The sequence below is a fragment of the Canis lupus genome, chromosome 37 (assembly GCF_011100685.1).
Source record: "Canis lupus familiaris isolate Mischka breed German Shepherd chromosome 37, alternate assembly UU_Cfam_GSD_1.0, whole genome shotgun sequence".
NCBI classification, from domain to species: Eukaryota; Metazoa; Chordata; class Mammalia; order Carnivora; family Canidae; genus Canis; species Canis lupus.
The window spans coordinates 4634499-4643111 of record NC_049258.1 but is presented as its reverse complement, the minus strand read 5'-3'; the positions used below and the strand labels follow the sequence as shown (position 1 = coordinate 4643111).

Below are 8613 nucleotides of genomic sequence, written 5' to 3'. Positions count from 1 at the left end.
TCAAAAGTTATATTTGAGTGATCTCTAATTTCTTAGTGCTTTGCTTGTAATTTTCTTAGTGGTTTTAATGTCATGTCATTTTTGGGTCACAATTATATTGTATTAAAATACTTCAGTAAAAGGATAGAATTTTTTATTTTTATCTTTTTTATCATAAAGTCTTTTGTGTTTACACTTACAGTATCTTACTAGTCTAGGATTAGACAGACAAATTTACTTATTTCCACAGTATTTCTCAGATGACTGTACCGCAAAGCTTGAATTAAGTCTTACAACAATAACTTTAGATTTCAATGCTCCTTCTCGAAGTTCCTACGAGCACATATGTATATATGTGGCAAAGTGAGCAATTAATAGATGTGAATTTGTTGGATTCCTGTAATGACCAAAAAGAAAGAAATATAAGTAAAGGAATAAGAATGCACATAAATTGTCTATGAAAGACAGAGATGATACCCATTTTATAGATGAGGAACTTGCCTTTCATGTAAGAAGGACAATCATTTCCATAACTTTCACTACATTTCTAATACAAAAGTCACAGTATAAGAAATTGAAGTAGAACTATTTTCAGTTGTAAGTAAGAAGAGACAAGATTCCTATTTTTCTTTTAGAGAATCTAAACACTTGTGCACATCAGAATTATACAGACAAAAAAATTTCAAAAAAAAGAATTATACAGACATACAGGAGACCTTAATATACTGACATGATTAAAATATGTTGCTTTTTTTTATATTGCCACGGAACATATATTGTTTTGACAAGATGAGACATGTAGTTACCGCACTGTATATAAACCCAGACTTCAGTTTTAAGTTTCTACTATGATCAAAATAGCCATTTCTTTTTCTTTTTTTTTTTAATAGCCATTTCTTAAGAACTGTGAAATTGTGTTCAGAATATGGGGCACCAAGACCTGAAAGGTAAGTGGAAATTTACTTGAGACAATTGCATTAATGCCAAATAACCTAGAGAAAGATTAAAGAACACATGTATACACCTATATACACGTATAATAGTTAATATGCACACATATAAATACATAATGCATATTATTATTTTTAAATTATTGGAATTTTTTCTAGGTTATTATTTTAAACTAATGAAGTAAAAGCCTGTTTATACTCTTAGTGTCAAAGAAAATGAGATTTAGGTTCATAGAGGACTAAATTTCAATCAAGGCTGTGATACTTTCCAGCTAAGTCTTTTTAAACAGTTTCTTAATCTCTTAAAACTCATTTAATTATTCTTATAATGAGTTTTGTACCTGGCTCATGGAGTTGCTCTGAGGGTGCGATGCATAACACATGTAAAATGTTTAACCAGGTGGCATTGTAATGGCATAGGAACAACGTAAAAAATGTTAGCTGCTACTTTGAGCTACTATGGTAACACCTTATATCACAGATCTCAAATCAGTTTTTGACATATTCTAAACACATGACAGTTGCAAAGATAAAATATGGTAAATTTGGTTAATGATTAAAATATATACTTTAAGAAGTGCACTGAGAAAGAAGTTGCTTTGTGTTTTAATTTTGTAGTGTTCCATACTAGTTATTTTATTTTATTACACACTTATTACAGACAGTGTGCATTTTGCACACATTCTAAATTTCCTTTAGGATCTACAAGAAGTTCTGATTAATATGTACTTGAACTGTGGAGAGGTGATTTTCATGAACTGCACTGTGAAAATTAAATATGATTCATTTAAAAAGAGTCACGTTTAACATATTCAGTTGAAATCATCAATAGTAACATTGTCTACTTCTTTGCTTGAGTTTAGCATTGCTAACTTTGTTATAGCAACAATTTGAGTAATTCTTTGGTAAACTTCCTACTTCTAGGATCGTTGATGTGTATTCTTTCTCTGTATCCTATTTTCAACAAGGCAGTTTTGGGGACTTTTGCAAAATTGGACAATTTTTGACTTTATGCAAATTCAACATTATGTTTATATTTACATACTGATTAGATGCTCTTAGTAAATTTTCTTACTCTTCTAATTTTACCAATGACCATACCAAAAATTTCAGAGAGTGTACCTAAATGTTTGACCTATTTTTACATGATAAAAGTAAGTTATTTTGATATATCTCTGGACTAATACTAAGATTCTTTAACTTAAGAAGTAGAGTGAGGTTTGCCATCATGTTGAACGCTTATGACAGGCATCAACATGGCCCATGATTTTCAGCTATTTGCACTTAAGACCTGAGATCACATTATCAAAACACAGTGAAAGAAGTAGTATTAGAGCCTCTGGTGTTGTTAGCCCCCCTTCAATATAATCTCTAAAGCCCTGTCTCCACTCCTTCTTGGGCAATCTCACTCCACGCATTACAAGTAATCATGCCCTTTCATCTGTTATTCTAACACACAGTGCACATGACTGCTATGGATTGGGGGCTGAGGATTTGGTGAGTCTATGTTAATATGTGAATTAATTAGTGAAAGATGGTACAGTGAACCCATAAACTAGAAAAATACAATAAATATATTTTATCAGCACCTGCTTGTGGTTGTTGTATTAGAAAAAAGAAATTGACTGCTTGGAAAGTTAGACTGGGTACAGTTAAGAGACATATATGGTAGGAATCTGAGAATCACTTCCACATCCATTTTCTGCCAAGTTTAACATACCTAAAGTTCCCATAGAGGAGGAAAAAGTCTCCTAAGATGATTTGATAATGCAATTCTCTCAGGAGGTTTGGTGATTGGGGTTGTAATGATTGTGACTGTCAAAGTTGTAGGGCACTTCTGCTAGGATGTGAACTGTCACTCTGTCCATTTAAATCCTGTACATCAAGAAAAATCTCTTCGTCATGCAAGTCTTGGGTTGAATGCTCTCCCTCACATGCAAGTCCCTTTCAAAGCTCCGCTGCCCTTACCAAATATGTGTAGTCTCCTCTCCATACAGCTCAGGTGCTCAGTGCTCCAGTCTGTCCCCATAAGTCAGGGCTTCTAATTCCCCTACCATCCTTTTTTGAGTGATTGGGAAGACTGATCATCGAAATTTCCTGTCTCCTCTTGTGACTTCCAGGGAAAATCCTATAGCAGTTTATCTTGGTTGAGATTATTCATTCTAGCATGTATTTCTGGACTTGTTTCTCTCTCTTTCTCTCTCACTCTCTTTTGCCTCAGCACCTACATGAACAGTCTTTACTTCAACCTGTACAGAGAGTAGACTTTAGAGTTTTCCTACCTCCTGGTGTTTTCTTCGACCTCCTCTCCTTCCCAGAAGTCTTACAGGTTCTCCTTTAAGATTGTCAACAAAAACAAGTTGATTAGCCCTTTCTCTCACTCCCAAGTGTTACTTGTCTTCCCTGGAAAATGGGCAGCTGTCGTTTCTTTCAGAATTCCCTAATTCCTTTTCTTGAAAAAGTTAAAATTCTTAGTAAATGATCCTCTTTCTCCTACAACCAAACCACCAGTCCAGCCAACCAAACAAAACACCTTCACCGGGGTATCTCATAACTTCCTCCTCATTTGAGACATATTAGTTCAAATAATACTTTGTATGTGTTGAACTGCCTAGTTTTAAAATTTCTTGACTACAGAAATTAAACCATATAATTATTTGCTTTATTTGTGTGATCGTAACTATTTGTTTTAGAACAGCATGAGTGTAAAAAAAGTCTCTGTATTTTTTGTTTGTTTGTTTGTCTTGGTTTTGTTTTTTATGAAAACACACGACCTGGCTAGACTCAGGTACCAAAGCTATAGAGAACTGATGAAATGAGAGTAAGCAACACACATCTGTGTCCTCTAAAAGTTACAGAGCTCTCCTTGAACTGTGATTCTGGATGAATATGTAAACACACTATGTCAGCGTAACTCAGTCAAGCTATTATATTGTATAAGGTAAGATGAGAGAATTTCATAGGAGACAATTTCCACATTATTTCAAGTAAAATATTTACCTTCTCTTCTTAATTCCTCACACTACACATAACTTCTCTTGAACTATATAGCTTTCGGTACTACTGAAAGAAAGCAAAATTCCCTTTTAATCATGATCATATTTCCTCTCTCTAGGCTTCCAACAAGACAGACTTTCTTTTCTATAAAGATGTTTAAATCCTCAAAATGTCCTTTGTGCCTCTGGTTTCTTAATTTCCAAAGTGGTCTTTACAGACTAAAAGACACTCTGTTATTTAGCAATAACATAGATGCTAACCATAATAAGATGTAGTTGAGAGCTGACAAAGCATTCTGGGTAATGGTATAAAAATTAGCACATTAAGCATTTTTTATACTTGCATTCTGATTAAAGCTTATAGAGTAAATCAGTGGTGCTCCTCGTCATTAAATTGAGGCTACTAATAAAATGATAAATTGAAAAGAAAAAGAAAAATCGTTAATAGTGCTTGATGGTGTGATTTCTCATACATAACCAGTTCATTGCCAAAGAGGTGTAATAAAAGTCCTACCATTTGTGCTGGGAGAGTGAAAAACTTGAGTTATAAGCAATTAAATAAATTCCAGTTTAAAATAAGTATACCAGCAAGTTGCATATTTACATGCCTGTTATTTTTCATGACATGATTAGAAAAGAGAAAAGAAATATTTTATGTTTATTTCTGATGCAATAGTAGCATCTGCTCTTACTGCTGCTCTATGTTTATAGAATTTCTTTCTGATATCTATTTACTCCTGGGCATTTCAATCATTTTGAGGAAAATAAGCGTTTGGCTTCCCCCCATCTCTCCCATATGATGCTTGAATGAATTGTATATGAAAAAAAAAAGTTAGTTTTATTTAAGAACTTATTTTTAGCAAATTATACTTTTCACAAAAATTACTTTTAGAGAATAGATGCAGTTACCAATTATTGGTCATATTTAGTAGGTACTTTGTTTTTTTTTTTTTTAATTTTTTTTAAATTTATTATTATTTATTTTTATGATAGTCACAGAGAGAGAGAGAGAGAGGCAGAGACACAGGCAGAGGGAGAAGCAGGCTCCATGCACCGGGAGCCCGTTGTGGGATTCGATCCCAGGTCTCCAGGATCGCGCCCTGGGCCAAAGGCAGGCGCCAAACCGCTGTGCCACCCAGGGATCCCTAGTAGGTACTTTGTATTTGATTTCTTTCTCAAGAACTTTCATATTTTAAAATCTCATCTCCAATCCACATAATTTGACTTTTAATACCACTTGCTCTGCATTCTTAAAAGTTATTGAAGGATAATGATGATTATGGAGCCTATATTTAACCTATCTGGATGCATTTCAATGTCATCATCTGCACTCAGTATAGACTCTAACTGGGTTTATTAAAAAACAAACAGACAAAACCTTGCTGAGATACTCTGTTCCAGCCAGGGTTTAACGCTTCCATGCATGTATATTTCTTTGCCTGTAGTAGCTACTTCTCTACACATTCATGACCTTTACTGCCTTTAAGCACTGATTGGATATCACCTCCTCTGTGAGGTCTTTTCTGAGCAACCGTTTTTCCTCAGCGTATTCACTTAACATCCCATTAACATTTAGGCATATAATTTCATAAGACCATTAATTGATTATGTTCATGTTTCTTGCACATATTCATTGGGCTTTATCTTGTGTTAGTCCTGTTATTTTCATTAGGAATATGGATTTTCAGATATTGTATGACAATAAGTTTTGAGGAATCAGTGGTTTACCCCCCAGATCTTCTACCTACTGATCCATAAGTCATTATTTTTTCTGTAATTAGTGTCTTGGATGCTGTCATAATTTTTTATTAGAAGTATTAAGCTTGGGATCCCTGGGTGGCGGTGCAGGTTAGCGCCTGCCTCTGGCCCAGGGTGTGATCCTGGAGACCCGGGATCGAATCCCACATCGGGCTCTCGGTGCATGGAGCCTGCTTCTCCCTCTGCCTGTGTCTCTGCCTCTCTCTCTTTCTCTCTCTGTGACTATCATAAATAAATAAAAATTCAAAAAAAAAAAAAAAGAAGTATTAAGCTTGAGGGGTGCCTGGGTAGCTCAGAAGGCTAAACGTCTGACTCTTGATTTTGGCTCAGGTCTTGATATTAGGGTCATGAGTTTGAGCTCCACATCGGGCTCTGTGCTCAGCAGGGAAGTCTGCTCTGCTTAAGATTCTCTAACCCCTTCTCCTTCTGCCTCATTCCCTGCAAACACTTTCTCTAAAATAAGTAAATAAATAAATATTTTTTAAAATTATGAATCTTGAAGGATTCCATATGGAATTTAGCATATATGTTTTATATACTCTGCCTTAAGTAGCTTGTCTCATATCCTAAAAGATATGTATGTTGACATGAAGTAGAAATTCGAAAAGTGAATACTTCATAAGTATTTTATAATACTTAAATGCCTAATCATTTATTTTTAATCACTAATGAATTTATTAACTCAAATGATTTTAAAACAGGACATAGTTTAAAACTCATTCCAATGCCTCATTTACAGTTGAGAAAAATTGAAATCTAGCAAATGTTAGGTGACTTACTTAAGACCATTTATAGGAGGCAATAGTTAACTATCCTACTTCAAAAGTTTATACTTTTCTTATAACCCAATATTGTATGAGTGCAAGTTATTTTTCTTTAAAGTAAGACACGGAAAAAAAATCTACAAAATCTCATTATTAACTGGTATATATTTTTTCAAGATTTTATTTATTTATTTGAGACAGAGAGAAAGCAAGCATGGGGGGAGGAGCAGAGGGAAAGGGACAAGCAGACTCTCCACTGAGTATAGTGCCTGACATAGGGCTTGATTCCATGACCCTGAGATCATGACCTGAATCAAAATCAAGAATCAAATGCTTAATTGACTGAGCCACCCATGTGCCCCTATTGTGTGTGTGTGTGTGTGTGTGTGTATTTTGCTTTTGCCCCTAGTATATTTTTAATGAATGAATGAATGAATGAATGAATGAATGAATGAATGAATAAAATAATTACTACTCATCTTTAGGTCCTAAATGAATGCATATTTTGAGATATGTCAATAAGGGTGTCCACATTTATGAAAATAATTACTATTTTTTCAAAATAGTAATTTATAACACTTTTTGAAAGAAAACTTATGGCATATCTAAATTATTTTGCATAAGTGGAAAAATATTGAATGTGGTCCCCAGATAGTTGTTTAGTGTTTTTATTAGGAAATATTTTATTGGCATCACTTGGAAAATGTATATACCTTTATAAATCTCAATCAGTCAAGAAATCAGAAAAAAAGAGAACGTATTATAATCTTCTTGTGGAGTGTAAATCTGAACAATCAACATAAAAATGTTACTGGTTAGGGACACCTGGGTGGCTCAGCAGTTGAGCATCTGCCTTTGGCTCAGGGCCTAATACCAGGTCCGGGGATTGAGTCCCACATCGGGCTCCTTGCATGGAGCCTGCTTCTCCCTCTGCCTCTGTCTCTGCCTCTCTTTCTGTGTCTCTCATTGGTAAATAAATAAAATCTTTTTTTAAAAAGTTACTGGTTAAAAGGAATTAATGGAAGTCAAGTTAAAAATAAGATCAGAGAATGTCAACATGCAGTCACAGGGTAAAATCAACAATTCCAAGAATGTGAGATTTAGTCAAGATCTATTCTCATCAGTCAATCTTGTTTGTAGCTCTTGCCATGTTATAAGTGTGTGTTCTGAGGTCTATCAGCTGATAATGCTAAGTCAATCTTGGAAAGAAAATAAATATTAATTAGTTCATGTGTACATTTTAGTGTATTTACATAGCATAATATATTTCACATAGATCACATGAGGCTATTCCAAAAAATACGTTTGGAAGCAAAATAAACATTTAGCAATTTAATACATAATTGATTCTGCATAGCACTGTTGAACTCATTAGTAGGTCCTAATGCTATATTTTTCAAATAATAGCCAATAGTGTTCTCTGGTATTTTTCAGTGTTTCATTATTTGCTATAGGATACAAGAATTATACATATTGCTAGATCCTGTAGCAAATAATCAAACACTGAAATATATATATTTAATTTCAGGAATTCTCAGTAATTTCAAGAATTCAAACATCTTGCTTCCAAATCCCAAAGATTAATATTTGTAAGGGATCTGGCAACATTAGTGTTGTTTATAAATAGTTAATCACTTCCAGGACTAATTGTACTATTAAATTAGTTTGTGCTCAGAGTTTTAATCAGGGATTTTAGACTAGGGCAGGGTATATATTTTCAGCACTTGCTCTTGATCTCAAATGTATTCAATATCTTAGTCAGTGTAGTGTCAGGTTGTAATTTTATAAAGTGTGAAGATGAAGAGTAGATGGTCAAAATATCAATTCAATTTAACATGATAATTATTAATTAGTCATCTTCCATCTGTAAGATCCTGAGGGATATTCACAGATAGTCAAGGAATTATTCTATTCTGTGATAAGTGTGTAACATAATGAGGGAAGTGAACACATAAATAATCATAATGCATCAGTAATAGATGTATAAATAATCTGCTCAGGCTCATGCTCTTGGCTGAATATTTTAGAACTGGGAAACAATTTTGAGTGTCTAGAAATGGCACAGGCTCCTTATTAAGTGCTTAGGTGTCTTGTATTTTTAATATTTCCCATTATATATATACATTTTATTCTTTACACTATGCAGGTAGTAGCAGAGTGTAAAGA

General features: G+C 33.9%; 1 long non-coding RNA gene across 1 annotated transcript in view; it reads right to left on the bottom strand.

Annotated features, from left to right (window-relative positions):
• Positions 1-231: 231 nt before the first annotated feature.
• LOC102156717 overlaps positions 232-8613 on the bottom strand; it is a 108742-nt gene continuing 100360 nt past the window's right edge. Inside the window, exon 9 of the long non-coding RNA XR_005384948.1 lies at positions 232-376. This is a non-coding gene — a long non-coding RNA (uncharacterized LOC102156717). The remainder of the gene's footprint in view (positions 377-8613) is intronic.